Raw genomic sequence first — 23,146 nt, 5'->3', positions numbered from 1 at the left:
AGCAGGAGCTCTCGCTGTACATTTTTAAACATAACTATATCTTTTTAGGGAATCAGTGAATATTCCTTGCATCCACGAGAGAAATAGTTTCTTAATTCCTTGATGACTTTAGGACAGATATCCTGCTGATCCCCAGGTTTTCCCTTACTTTTAAGTTATATTTTAATATTAGTTTTCTTGTTAGATATTTCCTCTAAACACTGAATAATAAATACATTGATATCTCTGTGTCACCTTAGGATATGAATCAGGCAGATTTTGAACTAAACAGACATGGCCAAAAGGACTACTTTTAAAAATAGGATCAAGAAGTAGGTTCTACCTTGCTGTGAGGAACTTATCCATGGAAATAATTATTTTTGGTAATGTGGAAGGGGGAAATTTGGCTGTCCAAAATAAAATATGAAATCCTGTAAAAGATTCAAACTCAAGACCTTGAATTTAATAAAAGCTTCACCTCATGTTTGTGTGATTTTCTGCGGATTGTTAAGGTACAATGGCTCCCAAATTTGGGAAATCCATAAAACTAAAATAATGTAACATACTGTAGCACTGAAAGTGATGACACTGCCAGACTAGGGAATGGTGTGTGTCCCCTGTACACACCCTGACTTCTCCACATGTACCTTTCACTCTCTTATTTATTTACTGAGTCCTTAGTTTGTGTCCTGAGTTTTGGACGGTACAAATATTCTGAGTGGACTTCAACCTCCTATCTCAGAATATTTGCACCATCCATTGATTCGACTCCTACTCATTGGAGGTCCATTCCAACTCAAAAGGAACTCTGGTGGCACTGGAGAATAAGTATTGGGCTATTAGCCACAAAGTCAGTAGATCAAAACCACTAGCTGCTTCTCAGGAGAATGATGAGGCAGTCTGCTCTCACAAAGATTTGCAGTCTTAGAAACCCTCTGTAGGATCTCAAAGAGATGAAATTGACTCGATGGCAGAGGACTTGATTTGAAAATTAAGGACTCTAGATTCAACAATGCCTATCTTTAATTTATTAGCAGTGGGAAGTTTTTAAAGTTTTAAGGTGAGGCTCTCATCATGAGAAAACATTTATCCCTTAGAGAGACCTACTTGGTTATGGTTTGAAAAATTGACTGGAGATAAGGTGTGTCCATATGGGAAATAAAAAAAGCAGGCTCTTTGTAATCACTTGTGGGGAAAGTGATGACATTGTCATTGTGGTGACAATGAAAATGAAGACAGAGTGTTATAGTTTACTTATATGATATAAACAAATCAAGAAACATTGCAAGTAGACTAATTTAATGATAATAAAATAATAATACTGGATAGTTTTTCAATGCTGAAGAAAACATTTTTTCAGTTACTTCTAAAGGTAACACCATATTTGTCAGACTTGGACTGACTCACATAGGGGTCTCCAGTGGTTGGCTTTTCCTATTATTGAAAATTATTGGAAATATTCTAAAGAAAAGATTAACAAACATCCATGAAAAAAAATCTAGCCCATCTTGCTATTTATAAAGTAAATATTTGATATTTAGGTGATATAAATTTATTTTTCTATCAATAAATGCAAATTTAGTCTGGAAGTGATATAGTAAATATTTACTTGAAGGTCTATTTGAGCTATAGATGAGTGTGTTTTATGACTTTTAAAATGCTGTGTGACTTTGATGAGAGTCCAAGAATTCACTGTTATTCTTCTTTAGTGAAAGAGGTGTAAATTTATTTGTGTAAATTTATTAAATTTATTAAATTTACTGGTAAATTGATAAGCTCTGCTTTAGCCTAAGTAATGCAGAATGGACAATAGACACTCCTATTAAAATGAGAGGTTTTATTTAAAAGATGAATGGATTATTTTTTTAAATCATGCATTTGTTTTTTATATCAAGATTTCCACATAGGGATCAAATTTAAATTTATTAATCTTGGTTCCCCCTCCTGCCACCTTTTTTTTTTTTAACTATCAGCTAGTTTTACCACATGCCCAGTGATGAATGAGCTAGAAGAAGGACAGCATAAAGGTTTTCTGTCTTTAACTTTAAAACCAAAGGATCAAACAAAAAAAGAGAAAAACATATAAGAATGATTATTTGATTAAAAAATATCATTTTTATGCAGGTTTGTCATTGATAAAAGAGACAAATAGCAATTGACCCATGGAACATCAGAATGTAGTAAACAAAATTGTCTTTATAATTTTAAGACAAAATTTATCTATGTGAGGCTTGCTTTAAATTTTTTTCAAAACTTTTATTGTGAACTAGTGCAGATATAATTCCATAGTTTAATCACATAAAGCAGTATTATACAATTGCTACCACAATCAGTCTCAAAACATTCTCTTTCTTCTTGACCTCCTTGATATCAGCTCCCTTTTACCCTCCCTTCCCCAATGTACCCCCCAGGAACCCTTATTTTACCTGTTGTCTCCATAGGTTCATCAATCCTGGGTTTCATACACTGAAAAACATACAACACAAAGTCAAGTGGGCTATCCCCATGCGCTAGTCTGGGTTGACTAGAGAAACAAATACAGAACACTTATATGTGTGTAAGAGAGAATTTTATATCAAAGAGCAATTTCTTTTTGAGAAAACATCCCAGCCCAGTCCAGATCTAGTCCATAAGTCAGATATCAGCCCATATGTGTGATACCAGTCTATAAGTTCCTCCTCAGACTCACACAACACATGTAATGGCAACAAATGCAGGAATAGCACAGGAGTGGGGGTGAAAAGTCTAGTGGATCCAGTAGAGGTGGAAGCTTCTGCTCGCTGGCCTGGGTCTCCATGTGGCTCCTCCAGCTCCAGGGCTTTGGCCCCATCAGCTTGGCTCCATGTGTCTTGTCAGCAGGAAGATGACGCAGAGAAAGTCAAAGCAGAGAGCTTGTCTCCCCTTCAGTGAGCTATTTATCTCCTGCACACCTCCAAATGAGATCATCAAGCTGTGACCTGATTGACAGGCTAGACTCTACCCCTTCACAAGTTGACAGAAGATCATGTAGCAACCTCCCCCCAAGGACAAAATACATCAGAGATAAACCCCAATATGAAAACAAAAAATAGAGGACATGTTGTAAACCAGATCAGGCCCAATGTGTATCCGAGAGAGATCATGTAACAACAGTCTTCAATTATTTTTCAAACCCAGTGAAGTGAAATATCCCTGCCACAGAAGGTGTGATGACTAGAATGAAATTACAGGTGTCAGAGTTTCTACCCATCTTGGAGTTCAAAGTTTGACACCAGTATTGTGCCAATGTTTTCCCTTCTCTCACTTCTTAATACCTCTTCTTTCTTGCCTGACCAAGTAGCTCTATTGCTTACTATTGTCATTACAATATTAACATATTTAATATGTTGCATACTTTATTAACATATAACAATATTAACATATTTCACTTCAATTTCCATATGATATTTAAACTTGGGAAAACTTCTAGAAAACAGTACTTTGGCCTTTTTAGCAATCTTAATGGGCAAACTAAAATATGAAAATATATGTATATATAATCTTATAGTTATTTATTTGTACAGTACCTTTACTATTAAATGATGTGGCTATTTTCAGAGAGAAAGCAAGTTTTCTTTTATCTCCAAATTATCACTTGTTAAATTATACCACTCTTCATAGATATGGCACAAAGAGCAGTACTACTTGATCACTTATCCAATTTAAAATATTTGACACTGTAAACTGCTCTGTAAAATGGTGCTTACATAATTCACATACGGTATTTGATACTACACCTATGCTGGCTCAAACTCATGAACTCTAACTCAATGCCATCGAGTTGATTCTGACTCTTAATGATCCCACAGGAAAGGTGAACTGCCTGCCCATGTTGGTTTCTGAGATGCTAACTCTTTATGGAAGTAGAAAGCCTCATGTTTCTCCCAGAGAGGCTGGTTGTTTGGAATAGCTGACCTTGAAGTAAGCAGTCCCATGCTTATCCAGTATGCCTCAGGTCTACAACTAACTTATATATTCTTACAAAGCTTCATGGATGATAGGATATTTTTATTAAGATGGATTATTACCTGCTGAATCAATTGTCTAATTCCAAGCATTTCTTGGTTAGGAAAGGCACACAATCTTTCCTAAAATATATGAGGCATTGAATTGGCAACAGTTTTTTATATTACCATCAATTTGATTCATTTTTCTCTTACTTTAGATTAGTTTATACTGTTTCTCAAGGCTGAGAAGGAGGGGCTTGAATGATCAATAAATGACTTGGCATTCACTAAGAGAGATGTCAGTTTTCATCTGGCTAATTTATAGATGTATAGCAAGAATTTTTATATAAAATTATGTTATTATTTTGTTGTTGATGAGAATATATACAGCAAAATGCCAATTCAACAGACTCTATATGTTTTAGAAAGTGGCATTACTTACCTTTGAGTGGTATAACCATTTTTCACCTTTCTTTTCTGAGTTGTTCCTCCCCTGGTGACATAATTATACTGTCTCTTAAAATTCCAATATGATTTTGCAAAGTACTCTTGTAAATTTGATCCCATACAGTAGTTCATAACTAGCATAACATCATGATACTCTAGGTAAACTTTTTTTTAATCAGTTACACTAAATTGTTGCTTGTGTTTAAGATGAGTCAGGGATATCTTTGGTCGAAAATATAAAGATTTTCTCAATGTGAATATTTTAAACTTAATAAAATGTATAGATTTGATATGATATTGTATTTGTACATACAAATACACCACCAAAATCAACCAAAACTCACTGGTAAAAAGCCGATTTTATCTCATAGCGACCCTATAGGATTGGGTAGAACTATTGTGTAGGTTTCTGAGACCGTTATTCATTATGGAAGTAAAAAGATTTAACTTTTTCTGGAAAAGCAGCTGATGGTTTCAAACTGATAAATTTGAGGTAACCACTACACCACTAGGGCTCCTCCACTCTGAGCATTATATATTGTTGTTGTGAGCTGCCATCCACTCGGTTTAGACTCATAGTAACCCTATGCACAACAGAACAAATGATATTTAGGGCAACAATCCGATTCACAAACCAGTTGTGAAATGATTTGAATTCCACCACTGGAATGTTTGAGCAACTTCAGGCTGAAGCACTTGGTAGAATTCTTCAATTTCCTTATCACTGACTTTACTTGTTAGTGAATACATTTGAACAATAGTTATGGTAAGTAGGTTTCCTTGTATGTACAAATACAATATAATATCAAAGAAAGTATTATATTTCAAGCAGGTCTTGAAATGTCCTTTTTGAAGATGATTGTGACACTGTTTCTCTTTAATTCATCATTACTAGCATAGTGAACAATCTGATTATATGACTCAAAATGGCCAACATCAATCTAATTCAGCCATGTAAGGCCTAGTACATGGATCTTTTTCTGTTCTATTTAATTTTTGATGACTTCCAATTTCCTAGATTCATATTTTATACATTTCAAGCTCCAATTATTAATATTTATTTACAGCTGTTTCTTCTAATTTTGGCCAAAAACAAATGCAGGCCCCCCAAACCTTACTCAACCCAAGTCATTCTGGTCACTTTGATTGTGAGAAGGAAAATCTTCCTTAGTCATACATTGAATACTTTTCAACCTAAGGAGGCCATCTTCCAGTACTATAGCTGATGAAGTTCTGCTGCTCTTTATGTGGATCTCTGTATCTGACAATGGTCTGCTGCTATTTGTAAGGTTTTCAGTGGTTAATTTCTCATAAATGGACAGCTGATTTTTTCCTTTGTAGTTTGTTCTTAATCTGAAAGCGCTGTTGACACCTGTTCAACTTGGGAGACTCTACAGGTATTTGAAATACCAGTGACATAGCTCCCAGTATCACAGAAACATGCAAGTTACCACAATACAACAAACTGACAGACAAGTGGGGCTCATATAATATAAAAAAAGTTTAAGTAAATTTATTTCTTGGGTCCTTTCCCTTAATTTAATAAATCAACAATCCCTATATAACCACAAATCATTGGGTAGTACAAACAATTAAATAGTCAACGACTAGTCAAGTGGTCATCAGTTCAACTACACCCAGAGTAATCTTAGAAGTTAGTGTAAGAAGGTTGCTTCTGAAATCTCAGAAACTTGAAAATCTCATGGAGCTTTTCTACTCTGCACACATAAAGTCAGCAGGAATTGGAATTGACTCAACAGCAACTAACAATAACAACACAGGTATAACAGGACAATACACCAAGGATGCACTCAAGGACATATTTTAGCTCTGGGGAAGTTGTTTTCATTACCTGAAACTTGAAATGAGAAATTAATGTTATGTTCCACAGTCAACTCTTGGCCTTGTTTTGACTGTAATATTCAACTTCTCCATTGTTTTCCTCAATGTTATCAATTTGATTTCTGTATATTCTATTTGGAGAAGTCGACGTGTATAGTTGTCATTTATGTCATGGCAAAAAAGGTGATTGTGATGACGCAAACATTGACCTTGTAAAATTCTATCATGCTATATATAGCACCATTTCTATCACCAAAGCCATATTTTCCACATATTGTTCCTTCCTTTTTTATTGTTATACTTCCTCAATATTTTTCCTTACAACTTTTGCATTCTTTTTTGAATTTTGAAAAACATTTCATGAATGGATTTGACTTACTAAGCACTAATGACAGAAGACCTGAAAAATCTGTGGTATGACATAAAAAATATATGACGAAAGAAAAGTAATTAAATATACTGGAAAGAAAGACAAGATCAAAGTGGATGTCAGAATAGAGTCTAAAATTTTCTCTGAATCATAAAGTAGCTGAAGCAAATGAAAGGAATTTTGAAGAAATGACCTGAAAATACAATTTTATGGGACCACTCAAGAAGACAAAGTAAAGTATTATTTAAAATGTGAAAAAATCTGAAGGTAGAAAACCAAAATGAAGAAGACACTCAGCACATCTTAGGTGAAATAATTGAAGAGATATTCAAGTTTTGAGTTACAATATTGAAAGGTTCTACAGAAAACATATTTAGTGGTGCGATAAGCATCAAAGAATGTGAAAGTGACACTTTAGCAAATAGAACTAGTCAACATTCAAAATTTCAAGAAGTAATTTATGATCAAGAAAGGATACTGCAAGACAACCAAGCTACATTGAAAACATTGCCAAAAACAAGTCTCCAAGAATTGACAGAAAACAAATTAAAATATTTCAACATGCTGATGGAGCCATGGGGGCACTCACTTGTTTATGGAAAGAAATTTGGACAACAACCAACTGACTGTAAGAGATCCTTATTGTATCCAACCCAAAGAAAGGTGAACCAACAGAATGCAGAAATAATAGAGCAATATCCTTAATATCAAATGCAATACCCTCTAGTTTTCAACGGTGTCAATCTTGAGTTTCTCTTTCAGATTTGAGTTGTTAAAGTAAGTAATTATGTCTAATATGGGCATAGCTCATGTTTATATGTACTTTTCAAGCATATTTTCTTGGGATGCACAGGTCACTCATGTGTTGGTGTGTTTTTTTAATTTATTATACAGCATATGAATAAAATTGTATCCCAATCACCAATAATTATCAATATACGCTGATTGAATGTTTCAATGTTAGGATTCAGCTGGTTTGCACTGGTTTGGCAAGAAACTGGAGTTACAAAACCTAAGGAAGAAAACATTCAGCAAAGGAATTCCACTATGTAGATCACCAACTGTCAACAGTGTTGTGAAGAATAGCAATTCTAGAAAACGTTGTTGTTCTCCTAGAGAACCTGTATAAGAAGCTATCATTGGAACAGAACAAGGGATACTATATGCTTTAAAATCAGGAACATTCTGCATCGTGGCTGTATTCTCTCACCATATTATTCAATCTGTATGCTGAGCAGATACGCACAAAAGCAAGATTACGTGAAGAATAATATGACATCAAGATTGGATGAAGACTTATTAACCACCTGTGATACATAGATAACATAACCTTGCTTGCCGACAATGAGGAGAACTTGAAGCACTTGCTGATAAAGATCAAGGATTGCATCTTTCAATATGGATTACAACTCAATTTAAAGAAAATCAAAACCCCCACTACTGGACCAATAGGAAAACATCATGATACGTTGATAAAAGATGAAAGTAGTCAAGGTTTTCATTTTTCTTGTGTCTGCAATCATGGTCATGGAAGCTGCGGCCAAGAAATCAAAGGACACAGTGCATTGGATAAATCTGCTACACAAGACCTCTTTAAATTGTTGAAGAGCAAGTATGTCGCTTTGAGGACTAAGGTATGCCTGACACAAACCATAATGGGTAAAGTAAAAGGATAGCGAAATGAGGAAGATTATCCAGGAGATGAATTGACCTAGTGGCAACAACAATGGCCTCATACACAACAATTGTGAGGATGGTGCAGAGCTAGGCAGTGTTTGTTTTTGCTTTTTCCTCCACCCCCCAAAAAACACTATCATTGAGTTAAAGTTTTTGCTTTCATGGAAAAAAATGTGGACAGAAAAAGTATAGGAAAACTAAACTAAATTCTATGCATATATTTTTTTCATCAGCCTACTGATGAAATCAAATCAATTTATCTGCATCTTTATATGTGCACTTAAATAATAATAAAATATGAATGGACTAATTTTCTTAAAGAACTTGTGAATATCTTCTACATCTGTAAAATATTTTAGTGTTTAGTGTGTGTGTTTGTGTGTATGTGGGTGTAACAAAAGGAGATTAATAGAAAACATGCAAACATGGGAAAGTAAAGAAAAAGATATATGTTAAAAATATATATATACAATCTTTGACTCAAATGGGGGAAGGGGGCATAATTAAGCAATCTTAAGATTAACACTATTCTTCCTGTGATATTACCTCATCAGAAATCTATGTAATGCAAATTATTGTCCACATTTTGCAGGTGAAGAAACTGAAAGGCAAAGATGGTTTTAAATCCTTTTTTTGGTCACAGAATGAGCAGGACTTAAATCTATCTTTACCTTTCTGTATAATTCCAAATCTATTATATTCCCCCCTCTACCATATCACTTATGTTAAAAGAGTGAGACCAGGCACTCTTTTATTACTTTGAAGGGATAATATGAGATGCACAAGTTGTTATTTGTGGATAATATTAAATATTTTATTACAGAACAATCTTTTTCCTCACAGGGAGTGGGGGAGACTATGTCCACCATAGAAAATTTAGTTTAGTTTCTGGGCAATTTGGAACTTTTTTTCCCATTAGAATTTTCATTTTTTTAAAAACATGTATGTGGGAAGACTTGCCTGGAGACAGAGGAACGGTGCCTGGGCCCCTAAGACCATCGGAAATATGTGTTTTCTGATGGTCTTAGGCGACCCCCGTGAAAGGGTCATTCGAACCCTAAAGGGATTGTGACCCACAGATTGAGAACCATTGCCTTAGCTGAACAAAGAATTTTGGTTTTATACTTATTGAACAAAGGCATTGTATACATAGCAAAATCAAAAGAAAAAAATTTTAAAATATACCCATTGAGTTAACTATAACTCATAGAGACCCCATATAACTGAGTAGAACAGCCCCTTTGAGTTTTTGAGGCTATAAATCTTTTTCAGTGTGCAATAGCACCTCTTTTTCCTGCAGTATGGCTAGTGGTTTCAAACTGCTGGCAGTGTGGTTAGCAAGCCGACATGGACCCACTATACTACCAGAGTTCCTTAAGGCCTTGTGGAATGCGGTTAATAGGAAGTAACTTTAAGAGAATGATTTTTCTCAAGTATTATTTTGAGATGACATAAAGGAACAATGACTCGTGAATAAGGACATCCTTCTGTTTCAAATTAAAAATGGGTGTTTTAGTTATTTTCTAGGAAAATGTGAAGTTCTCTCAAACACAAATGTCTAATCTCAAATTGAAGAGAGGTAATCTTCTTACTATCAAATAATGTGCTAAATTTTACTTATTTAAAAGATTTCCAGCTCAAATATCTAGCTACATATACCTATGCCAACAACTCTTTCTTCCTTTCCTCTTTTCTTCTTTTATTTTTTATGTATCTTTCTAATCTATTTATGTAGAATTATGTTGTCAGTCGGTGTCCTGGAGTATGCTTCTACCAATGAGTGAAACACTAGGCAGTACTCCACCACTCTCACAATTGTTGTATGAGCCTGTTATTGCAGCCACGGTCTCTGTTCGTGTCTGCGCCTCTATTTTACCAAACATGATGCCTTTTCCAGGGACTAGTCTCTCCTGATAACAAGTCCAAAAGTGAGGTGAAAGTCTCATTATCCTCACTGTAAAGAAACAGAACTTTATCCAAGCTAGATTTGTTTGTCCATGTATGCTAGTCTTCAACAACACCATAATCCAAATGCTTCAATTACCCTCTGCTCTTTCTTAGTCATTGCCCAGCTTTCACGTGCATATGAGGTGATTGAAAATACCATTTCAAATACCCAAAGCGACACTTTTGCTCTTCAAATTTTTAAAGGGGTCTTTTGTAGCAAATATACTCAATGTAATGCATCCTTTGATTCTCAGTTGCTGCTTCCCTTAGTGTAGATTCTGGACCTAGTTAACTTGAGATCCTGGACAATTCAATTTTTTTTTCTTTATGTCATGATATTGTTCACTGTGTTAGACAGGGCACAATAAACTATCTCATTCATTGACTCAATTGTGAGCATTTTATTTTCTTTACATTGAGTTGTAATTACTATTAAAGACTGCAATATTTATCATTAAGTGCTACAAGCCCTCTTTGTTGTCAGCAAGCACTAAAGTGTTATCTGCATATCACAGAATGTTATATGCCTTTCTCCAATCCTGATGCCAAGTTCTTCTTCATATAATCCAGTTTCTCGAAATATTTGCTCAGTTTTCAGATTGAATAAATATGGTGAAAGGATATAACCCTGACAGACACTTTTCCTCATTTTAAACCACATATCGCTTTGTTCTATTTTAATAATTGCCTCTTAGTACCGGTTCTACAGGACCACAATTATTGTTGTGTTAGGTAACACCCAGTCAGTTCTGACCCATAGTGACTTTATACACAATAGAAGGAAACACTGCTTCTTCCTATGCCATTGTCGCAACTGTTCCTATGCTTGGAGTCCATTGTTACAGCCACAGTGTCAATCACCTTGAGTGGTTTCTTCTCCCACATTAACACACATGGCATACTTCTCAAAGGACTGGTCTTTCCTGACAACATGTCCAAATTATGTAAGATGAAGCCTTGCAATCTTTGCCTCTAAGCAGAATTTTGGCTTTAGTTCTTCTAAGACATATCTATTTGTCCTTTAGCAGTCTATAATATTTTCAATATTCTTCTCTAACACCACAATGCAAATACATCGATTCTTCTTTATTTGATATCTAACTTACACATGCATAAGAGGCCATTGAAAATACTATGGCTTGGGTTAGGAGCACCTTAAGCCTTTACATTGTCAATAATAATGTCAATTATTATATAATACCCAAGTACACAACTTTCTAAATATATAGACAGCACATGCATAGGTATATTATATATTCATATAAACCATAGATTTTGTTATAACCTTGGTGTCACTTGAGGCATTCAGAATGTCAAAGTTGACTAGTGGTTCAACTGACTAGATACTCTGCATGAGAAAGATGAGGCGGTCTATTCTAGTAAAGATTTGTTAGTTGTTTTTAGGTGCTGTTGAGTTGCTTTCAACCAATAGCAACCCTCTGCAGAATAGAAAGAAATGCTGTCCAGTTCTGTGTCACGCTCACAATTGGTTCTTATGCATGAGCCTATTGTTGCATCCACTTTGTTAAGCCCTTTTGTGGAAACCTTCCTCTCTTCACTGCCCCATTACTTTACTAAGCATAATGTCTTTCTCCAGGGATGGTCACTCCAAAGAGCATGTCAAGGGTATTAGAGATGATATCTCATACTCACCTCTAAAGAAAATTCTGGTGGTACTTCTTCTAAGATTTGTTTGTGTTTTTTTAGCAGTCCATGGTACTTTCAATATTCTTCACCAGCACCATAATTCAAGGGTATATATTCTTTGGCCTTCCGATGATCCCCTACATTCAAGCAATTCTGAAACTGCATACAACTATAAAACAACTATCCTACACATCAACAAAATAGGTGTCTCACAATATTCTTGTATTAATAGCACAATAAAGTAAATCACCAGGTGTCTCATAATGTTCTTGTATTAATAGCACAATAAACGGAATCACCAGGTGTTGTTGCATCTACTTGGCATCATGGTGACCCCACAGCAAGAGAGGTGCCATAAGTGTTGGAGGAGAGCTATACTTAGTAGTGTTTTCAATAGCTGATTTCTCTAGATTGCCAGCTGTTTCTTCCACGTTTCTCTCTAGTATTTCTGTTAACAGCTGGTGGTATTCTAATACCACCATCAAGTGGTGGTTGGCACCAACAGAGATTCTAATACTACAATAGAGGAATTAAATATCTGTTGAATTGTGTTTGCAAGGTAAATAGTGGAGCTATGAAATCACTCCCTCTGTCTCAGTTCCTCCCACCATCTTGTGTGATTGCATATGATTGACTAATATGAACAACATTCTAAGAACTTTTTAAAGTCTAGGGTTTGTAATTTTTTACCTCTCCCGTGTTCAATACAGAAAAATCACATTCAAATGAAACTGGAATAGACACAGAACTTCAAATCACTATATTCATCATGTGCTGATCTTCTTTGGTATAGTAAAAAAAATTTGCTGATGAAATGTAGGACAATATCTCAAATATCTAAGCTCGCTTTTTTATAGAGAGTGGTTCTCATTTCTAAGGACATAAATATGGACAGAAAAATCATGGCAAGTTTTAGAATTCATCCCTGCTTATATGAATACCTACCTTCTTCAGATCACCTGCCATATTGGAGTTGGTTGTGCTTATGTGCCAATAAGTTGATTCCAAGTCATCATTACCCTGTTGTATAAATAGAATTGTGCCAGAGGATTTCCTAGGCAGTAATAATTAAAGGAGTAGAATTTCAGGTCCCTCTTTCTTCACTCTCTCACCTCCTACCTTCTATGGAAATACTGATTGGTGTTCCATTCAGTTAGCAGTTCATTTGTTTGATCATTGGCTCCACTGGGATTGCTTATACCAGAATCTAGACACATATTTAAAATCTAATTAATTACCTTTTTTTGTCTCTGGAACCATAACTTTCTTTCTTTATTTATTTTTTTAGAACCATAACTTTCACTATGAATTTGTGCCAGCATTATTATTTAATTCCAAACACAAATCCTTTGTGAGAATTAAAGTATTTTGTCAAGTTACTGGCCCAATATTCTCTCTCGTTTGGCAGTTAAGATCTAGTAACTTCCCTATGATGAAATCTCTTCCAGTGGTGGGGTTAATGTAGCTTCCTTCAAATATAAGTAGATGATGGGACAATTGCTACCACAATCAATTTCCATTCTTTTTCTTCTTGGACTCCTTGACATTATCTCCCTTTTAAACCCCCTCCCCCCCCCCACACACACACACTACCACCACCACTGTATCCCACCCCTCAACCCCCAAATCTTTATTCTACTTGCTGTCCCTATAGGTTCACCAATCCTAGGTTCCAGATACAAAAACACATAAAATCATATAACATAATTTCATGAGAGTAACCTCCAATGACATAGCATTGAGATATACCGTAATAAGAACAAACAAAAGAGGGGACTTCTGGGAAGATGGCCACTAAGTAACACATACCAGAGGGACTCTGCAGAAATCAGCCCAGGAGAGTTACTAAGAGGGAAATTCAACACTGCTGGATCACAGGAGGAGCATCATAAAGATAAGTAGGCACAGAACCACAAGGTTTTGAGGGGTTGGAGTCTTTGGGCTTACCACAGAGGAGGCCAGCTAGGGTTTGATCATAACCCCACCACTGTCGCAGCTGGAGCGAGGAAAATTTGGCGCCAGTGCAGGGGCTTTTTTCACAACACAGCCACAGTGTGTTGTTGCCTCTGGGCAGGGATTAAACCCTTGCAGCCCCACGGGCAGGGATTGGGGCTCAGCTATATTGGTACTTTTGTTTCCCTCTCTTCTCTCTATCCCCCCACAGTCTGAGTGGGCTTAGTTCCCCCGCCCCCCTCTTTATCGCTTCCATTTTCTCTCACACTCTACTGCCGACCTCCAGACTACTTCCCTTATCCTAGGGCATTTATGCCTGCACTCCCCACAGGTGGGAGAGGTCTACCCTGTGCAGCATAACCCAAGACTGGAGGAAGCCTGCCCATCCTCCATCAGGGGATATCCTGCCCAACTTCTCTCCAGGGAAATTCCTGCCTGTGTGGCTGGGGGAGTTTCTATCTGTTCTCCATGGCTGCCTTAGTGCCTCACATGGCCTAAGGCAGCTCAGACAATACTCGCCAATATTCCATGCTGCTGTGGGAACCTCTGCCCAACCTCCGCAGTGATTTACCTGACCAGGAGTACCCTTCTTGCAGCGGGCACCCACACACACCCTCCCTCTGCAGTCCCACAAGCAGCTGTGGGCCACACCATCATGGCTTCTTGTGAGTTCACTTCTAGCACCATTGGGTCAGCTAGATCATATGGACCCAGTGGCAAAGCAGCTTGCACAGCAGCCTGAACCTGTTGCAGAGCCTTTTCTTGTTCTGCGCCCCACTCAAAATTGGAGACCTTTGTGTCACTTGATAAATAGGTTTAAGTAGAACACCCAAATGAGGCGTATGTTACCTTCAAAATCTGAAGAGGTCCACCAGGTATTGTGCCTCCTGTTTAGTTGTTGTGGGGGCCAGATTCACTTATTTTTCACTTTAGTAGAAATGTCTCAACATGCCCCATACCACTGGACCCCTAGAAGTTTTTGAAGTGGAGTGTGCCTGAATCTTCATTGGGTTAATTTCCTAACTTATTGTATGCAGATGTTGTACTAATGAATCTAGAGTTTTTGATGCATCCTCCTTATGGGTCCAATCAGCATAATGTCATCAATATAATGGACTAGTGTGACATTTTGTGAAATAGACAGGTGATCAAGTTCCCTTTGGACTAAATTATGGCACAGGGCAGAAGAGTTGATGTACCCCTTGGGGAGAGTTGTGAAAGTGTGTTGTTGCCCCTGCCAGCTGAAGGCAAACTGCTTCTGGTGGTCCTTAGAGACTCATATTGAGAAGAAGGCATTGGCCAGATCAATAGCTGCATACCAAGTACCAGGAGAAGTATTAATTTGCTCAAGCAATGGAATTACATCTGGGACAGCAGCTGCAATTGGAGTCACCACCTGGTTAAGTTTATGAAAATCCACTGTCATTCTCTATGATCAATCTGTTTTCTATTTTTCTTTACAGGTCAAATAGGTGAGTTAAATGGGGATGTGGTAGGAATCACCACCCTTCTTTGATGGTGGCACTGATCTCTGGATTCTCTTCAGGCAGGAATGTGATATTGCTTTTGGTTTACTGTTTTTCTAGGCAATGGTAGTTCTAATGGTGTCCACTTGGCCTTTCCTACCATAATATCCCTTATTCCACATTTCAGGGATCCAATATGGGGGTTCTGCCAGTTACTAAGTATGCCTTTTTCAATGATGCATTCTGGAACTGGGGAAATAACCAAGGATGGGTTCAGTGGCCCACTTGACACACAGTGAGTCATACATGAGCTAAACCTCCATTGATAACTTGACCTCCATAAGACCCTATTTTGTCTGGCACTCTTTCTTGCAGGGTGGAGAGATAAATGGCTCAGTGAGCCTCACCTTTCTAGTTCTCAGGTCTGTTGCTCTCTGATGGTTGGACCAGGGTGCAGCTTCCTTAGCCAGTTCCCTGCTTCAGCTGGCAAGGCTCACTTCCTGCGAGACATCCCTGAGGAGAATCTACCCTGATGCAGCCCTGGGTGCTGGAGCAGCTATGTGTAGACCCCTGCCAGCACTGAGATGCTTACACACTCACTGATTTGGCTTTCCTCCTGCAGTCAGCATCATTGAGTGTGTTTCGTGAGATTGAGGAGGACTTTGTAGATCGGTGTTGGACATATGGGCTTCAGCAGCACTGGGTTGGAATGCTTTCTTAATGAACATTTACCCTTTATATACCCCACTCTTGGTACCATAATATGTAAATCTGAGTAGAATCGAGAAACAAATCCACAGAAACTCATATGTATGTAAGAGAATGTTTTATATAAAGGGTAAGTAAGTGTACATTAAGAAAGCATCCCAAGCCAGTACTGTCCAAATCCATAAGTCCAACATTAGCCCATGTGTCCAACACCGATTTACAAAGGCCATGCAAACAGTTGAGTTTGAAAAATGTTTACAAGAATGAAATCACAGATTTGACAAATGTATTAATAAAAATGTATTTGACAAATGTATTAAATGTAATGGAGGGTACTTTGAATGTGATAAGGTTGTTTTCTAAAAAAATTACATAGCTTTGAAAAAAAATCAGTTTTTTGTGGGGTAAACCCTCATATGTATTATATATATTATTGTATATAATTTTTATTTCATATAGCTGACAAATATATTTACTCACTTCTATGAATTCTAATCCCAAGTGTAGTAATATGTACTAAAGGAAAATGTGATAAAGTGTATGATATATTCATGTTTGCTCTTTTAATCTGCTTAATTATATTTTAAAGTTGCTTTGATATTTCATAATACTGCATATATTTACTTTTACCTTGTGGTTTAAGAGACACCCCCCCTCTTCCTATATGCTCTTATTATAGTCCAATAATCATCTGTTTGTACCCTGTTTGTAAGTAATTTATCCATATTACCATCTTTTGCATTTCTTGTGTGATAGCTGTAGCCCTCATTATAAGTTATTGCAAGTCTCCAAGGGCTAGAATCTCTTTGCCTTTGAGACATTGTCTAACAAAATAAAAATGGCCAGCATCTTATCCTGTCATTACACAAGCTCTATTGTAAAGATAGTCTCACTTTTAGCATCGCTTATGTTACCTAAAAATTAATAGGTTTTGTTTTCATGTTGTAGAGATGTAAATTGGCTCAAGAAAAGTTCTTTTAAATACTTTGTTGCTGTAATTTCATGTACCTTATTTCCATATCATTCTTATTTTATATAATGATAATGACATTATTTAGTATTTATTTTGAAATTTAACCAGAAAAATAATTATCTGAGATGAAATCAGCCATCTGTTTGCTATAGAATAAAGGCAATCTTCACAATTCATTTTCACAAAATTAAAACAACAGCGTAGCTTTTCAATTTAGCATTAACATACTAGTGTCAACTACTTACTGTCCATTACCTAGACCAAAGCTAGCAATTTTTATAGTAGAACAGAATAAGTTTTGTCACTCGGCTCTTATACTTAAACAGATAATGTGCAAGGCATGATATCTGTGCGTGAATTATTTCCAATTTATCTTCCTATTTCCATACAAAAGTGCATCTTGAGTATTTTTAACTTGCTGAGAGCTGATTGCTAAATCTGGAATATCTTTTAAATCTGATAACATCACTATGCACCTGTACTATCAGGGTCAGTTCTTGATAGTTCCTGACACTGGGGTGAAACACAAAGGGAGTGTAACAGACCAGCAAGGGGAGCAAAGCAACGAGGTCCCCTATAACTCCCAGAAATAAACTTCAGTGGGCCAGGCTTGGCACCTAATCAAACACAATTGGAAAACTTTCATAAGGGTCAGCAGACATACCTGGGACTATTTATAGGCTTTTCCCCCTTTCATTTCTATCTATATAACATTGGCAGGATAAACAATCTCAAGGAGAAAACAATGGGACTGATGGTTATGGGTGGATAGGGGAAAGTAGGGGTTGGGGAAAAAGGTTGGGGAGCCATTGAACCCAGGAACAATGGGACAAGAGATCTAAAATCTATGGTGAGGAGTGTGTAGAATACCTAGTGGGATTTGATCAAGTGCAATGTAGCTGAGAGGAATTACTCAGAGCCAAATGAAGGTAGAACATTATAGTGAGACAGGGGGAATGTAAAAGGAAATAGAGGAAAGAACTAGGAGGCAAAAGACATAGAGGTATAAATACAGGCATGTACATATGTAAATATATTAATATACAATGATAGGGATAAAGGTCTATGTACATATATTTATATGTTAAGTATTAAGGTAGCAGACAGACATTGAGCCTCTACTCAAGTACTCCCTCAACAAAAGAACATTTTGTTCAAATAACCTGGCATTCTATGATGCTTGCCTTCCTGACACAATCACTGAAGACAAAATGGTTGCATAAGAAAATGTGGTGAAGAAAGCTGATGGTGCTCGGCTATTAAAAGATATAGTGTGTTGGGTCTTAAAGGCTCAAAGTTAAACAAGCAGCTTTCTAACAGGGAAGCAACAAAGTCCACATGGAAGAAGCACACCAGCCTATATGATCACTGGTATCAACATGATCAGGTATCAGGCATCAGAAGACCCAAAACAAACAATCATATTGATGTGAATAAGGGGACTGGAGTAGAGACCCAAAGCCCAAGGAAACACACAACATTCCTCTAGTTATTTAATGCTTCCTCCCCACTCCTGCCACTATCATGACCCCAGTTCCACCTTACAAATCCGGCTAGACTGGAGCATGTACACTGGTACCAATAAGAGCTCATGAAACGTGGAATCAAGGATAAAAACCACCCTCAAAAACAGTAATGGGAGTAGGGATACCTTGAGGGTAGGGGGAAAGTGGGGGGAGAAAGGGGAGAAAGAGGGAACTGATCACAATGATTGATGTATAACACCCTCTCCCACAGGGGGACAAACAACAGAAACGTGGGTAAAGGGAGACAGCAGACGGTTTAAGAGATGTAAAGAATAATAATTTATAATTTATCAAGGGTTCATGAGAGTGGAAGGGGTGCTTTGTTGATGTAATTTTTAATTGAAATGATGTTTTCCATATTAACTTAAGTTGGTGTATTGAATTATAATCCTACCGACCTTAAATACCTCTATATAAATGTTCAGTCTACTGCATCAGTTTATTATTAGTGCTGTTTAATAAAGTTTCATACATGCACACACAAAGCATCAGGAATTCCATTAGTACAAAATAATTATATATCTGAAAATACACTTGAAAGAATGGAAAATCCATTTGTGAAATAATTATTAGATACAATTTGCTCAAAGTGCAAGATAGAAAATAGTAAAAAATATTAAAATAAAAAATACACCAAATACAGTACAATGTCATCATGTGAAGCACAAAACCAAGACAGATCCCATTTGGAGCCACTGGGATACTCCTAAGAACTACAGAAAGACAGGCAATTACAATCCCTACAATGGAGTTCAGCTATTGTAATTCCCTGCACCGCAGTCTGAAATTGCTCCTATTAAATTACATACGAAGTTAATCTTTTCTGAAAATGATAATTCAGTGAAGTGGGAAAATTAAAATATGATGTGATTTTACTTTTTCATTTGAATCTTTTTGGCATAAGTTAAGTATAAATGATTTCTGCCTCAATTTTTTTAAGTTAAAAGCATCAGTCCCATGAATCAGTTTAAAAAGTAACATTTAAGAGACAGAAATATTTATCTCCATTAACCTAGAAAAAATACACATACCCATACATAGTAACTGATAACTGTAGTTTTAAGAAATACTAACCAGCATTATTTTTCTTGTGGTTTCATTGTTTTTTAGCCTGCATGCACTGTTTTTCTCAGCAGTTTTCTAAATTAATTTTCATGCAAAGCTCACTATAAAAACATTAACCACCTTTGACTAACATTGCTCCATGGAAAGTAGAGGAAACCTTAATAATCACCATATATGAATTTTTCATTTAACTTAAGCTAGCTAAAATTAGGAGCATTTTGTTTTATCTTATTTTTTGACTCAACACCTTAGTAAAAGAACAGTAACATGTAATCCTTATCCAGATGAAGATGTTTGAAATTGGCTTCTCTAGAAGTGGAAGCTTAGGCAAGGAACAAAAGGCTGGTGATTTATGAGGCAAGTTGCTAATGGACAGCAAATGTAATGAATAAATCTTTCTTAGAAGTACACCAGAATACATTTTGGAAGTGGACATGACTAATCCTTGTATCATATAATTTGGACATATCAGAAGGAACTAGTTCCTGGAGAAGGACATATGGCTTGATAAAATAATGGGCCAGCAAAAAAAGAGAAAGACACTCAATAAGATGAAAGAGACCCAGTGGCTGCATCAACCATCTCAGATATAACAATGACTGAGAACACATAAGATGGGGCAGTATTTCACTCTATTGTACAGTAAACTACGTGTTGGAAATGACTCCACAGCGTGTAACAACAGCTTGTAATAGCAGTGATATTATTTTGTTGGGTATTCATTTCTTTAAATATCTTACTATGGCTTCATGAGCATTCTAATGAATACATTTGAAGCTTTGAAATATGGCATTTTGGCAATTTCCTGTAGTTCTTATCAATTTATTTTAAATTATTATATACTTGAGATTATATCCTGGCCCTTCAGGAAATTTGAAGGCTAACTCAAAAAGCCTAACTCTACAAACATCATGAGATTTATCACAGATATTATGTATACATATGTGGAATAACATACCTCTCAGTAGTTTCTCTGTAACTAATTTTTCTTTTAAAATTATAAGCTGCAGCAAAAAGTACTCATGGTTTTATCAGACAGGCCTAACTTTGACTGTAGGCACTATCTCTTTTGTTCTGTGATTTCAAAAAAATCATTTTACTGACAATACTTCCTATATCATACACTTAAATTGTTCAACCATATTAAGAAGACGTGTGCAATCATCACCACAATCAATTTCAAACATTTTCTTCTCATACTCATTGTTATTAACTCCCATTTCCAGCCAACCTCCCATGCTATGCTGACAGACAGCTATCAGTCCAGTTACTGTCTCTGTAGATCTAACTTTCCTGGATCAGAAAGGTTTTTTTAAAGTATTATCTGCTGCGTGAATGCTGGTGACACAGTAGTTAAGTACTCCACTACTAATCGACAAGTTGGCAGTTTGAATCCATCAGCTTCTCTAGGGGGAGAAAGGTAGAATGTGGTAGTCTGCTTCTATAAGGATTAAAGACTTGCACACCCTATGGGGTAGTTCTACTCAGTCTTATGGAATTGCAGAGCCACACTAAGACCTGAGAGAGCCCTGGGGATGCTTCCATTGCCATTGGATCCGCAATACTTTGCATCCACCAGCCTGTGATCTCCCTGCATTCTGCATCATTGTATATGACTGCATGACTCTGAAGAAGGATTTATGGACTAATATTGGACTTAAGGGCTAATATCAGACTTATGGACTTGATCTTTACTGGTCTTGGATGTTTTCTTAATATACAATTACTCTTTGATATAAAGCTCTTTCTTATACATATATGAGTGCCCCTAGATTTGTTTCTCTAGTCAACCTGGACTAACACAATTAGTAAAAGAAATTCAGTTGGGCAATTTGTCCAACACATAGACATGAAAGGGTCACACTTTCAAAACCATGCCTTGAAACTAAAGTAAAATTTTCATAGACATTTAGTGTTGAATATAAAGGCCCCAGCTAAGAGATTATGTAAAGATAAGTCTCCTCAAAGTTAATTATTTACTTAAAAAATGAATAGGTTTATAACTGGAGAAAATGCCAGTGCAATGAAATGAGATGAAACAAAAAAATCAAGAAAATATTGTTCATTATTACTGCAACAGCATTACTCATAACATTGTGAAAAACAATGAATTCAGGCTCAGAAATGTCTGTCTACACAGTAGACTCTGACACAGAATGTTTGGGAAAACACTTCACAGCTTGAACTTCAAAATTCCATTCATAGATTCTCAGCTCTTTTGTCTTAGTCTCCTTGTCTTATAAATACCAGTTTTATGTGATTTTAAATTTTAACCTTCTTCTATCCACTGTGTATGCTTGTGTAGCAAAATATAATTAGAGAAATCAAAGTCATGCTGACCAGTGTCAGTTTAAATGCAGGACATTTAACCTGAAGTTAACCATTAGTTCTGTCTAACTATTTGACTGCATTTTGTTAATCCACTCTCCCTCTTATGAATAATCATTTTATATATCTCTTTCTCCTGACTCTAAAATCTCTAGCAGTATCTTCACTACTAGGCAATTATCTTGCTTTTAATTCATCAAGGAAATATAAGAAATTCCAACAATCTCCTAAAGTTCTATCTACCAGTGCATTTATCAGCAAGAAGGTCAGTGAAACAAAGGAAGACCTTCAATGAGATTGATTGACACAGTGTCCCTAAGAGGTTTAAATATAACAGAAATCAGAAGAATAATATAGGAGTGGACCATGTTTCATTCTGTTGAATACATGATCCCTAAGAGTAGAAACTGGATGGCACATAACACTAATAACAGATAACATTGCCTATATAACTGGACCACAATTCTATTAATATCACTTAAAACTCCACAAACTATCTTTTTTTCTCATTCCTGTATAACCAGTTATCACTCACTTTCTACAACCACTTTTTTTCTATTTATTTTTGAACCCACTGTTGTCAAATATTACCACTTAATTGTCTCTTATCATGATCCCCAAGCTGGTAAATGGAATGATTGATCCACTGTAAACTTGTTTAAACTTTCATTTAAATTAAAATATTTAACTCTTTCTTTTTTTTTTAAACCCCAGTCTTCTTCCAGGAAATCATTCCTGATTGTTCCTACTATAAAACCTCTCCTTCAGAGATTCTTTTGCTTGTTTATCCACATTTTGACACTGGCTGAACTCTGAAGTGTCCTGTACTTAGTTGTCACATGCATGTCATTTGTACTTGCTTTCTCCTGGAAAATTTATCCTACACAACATAGTAAATATCATTTATCTATTAATAATTATTTATTTGCACTTGATGTTATTGTTAGGTACTCTTGCGTTGGTTGCGACCTACAGCCACCATATGCACAACAGAAAGAAACATTGCCCAATCCTGCTTAATCCTCAAAATTGGTCCCATGCTTGCACCCATTGTTGCCACCACTGTATCAGTCTATTTAAATGGAGGCCTTCCTCTTTTCCCTGACACTCTACTTTGTCAAGCATGATGCCTTTCTTCAGGGACTGGTCTGTCCAGACTACGTATCTAAATTATGTTAGATGAAGTCTCACACTCCTTGGGGAATTTAAGGGGAATTCTAGCCATACTTCTTCCAAGATATATTTATTGGTCC

This window comes from Echinops telfairi, unplaced genomic scaffold (assembly GCF_000313985.2).
Source record: "Echinops telfairi isolate 266 unplaced genomic scaffold, ASM31398v2 ScPeMD7_5426;HRSCAF=6270, whole genome shotgun sequence".
Lineage (NCBI taxonomy): Eukaryota > Metazoa > Chordata > Mammalia > Afrosoricida > Tenrecidae > Echinops > Echinops telfairi.
The sequence above is the reverse complement of the archived record's forward strand: the minus strand, read 5'-3'. Positions refer to the sequence as shown.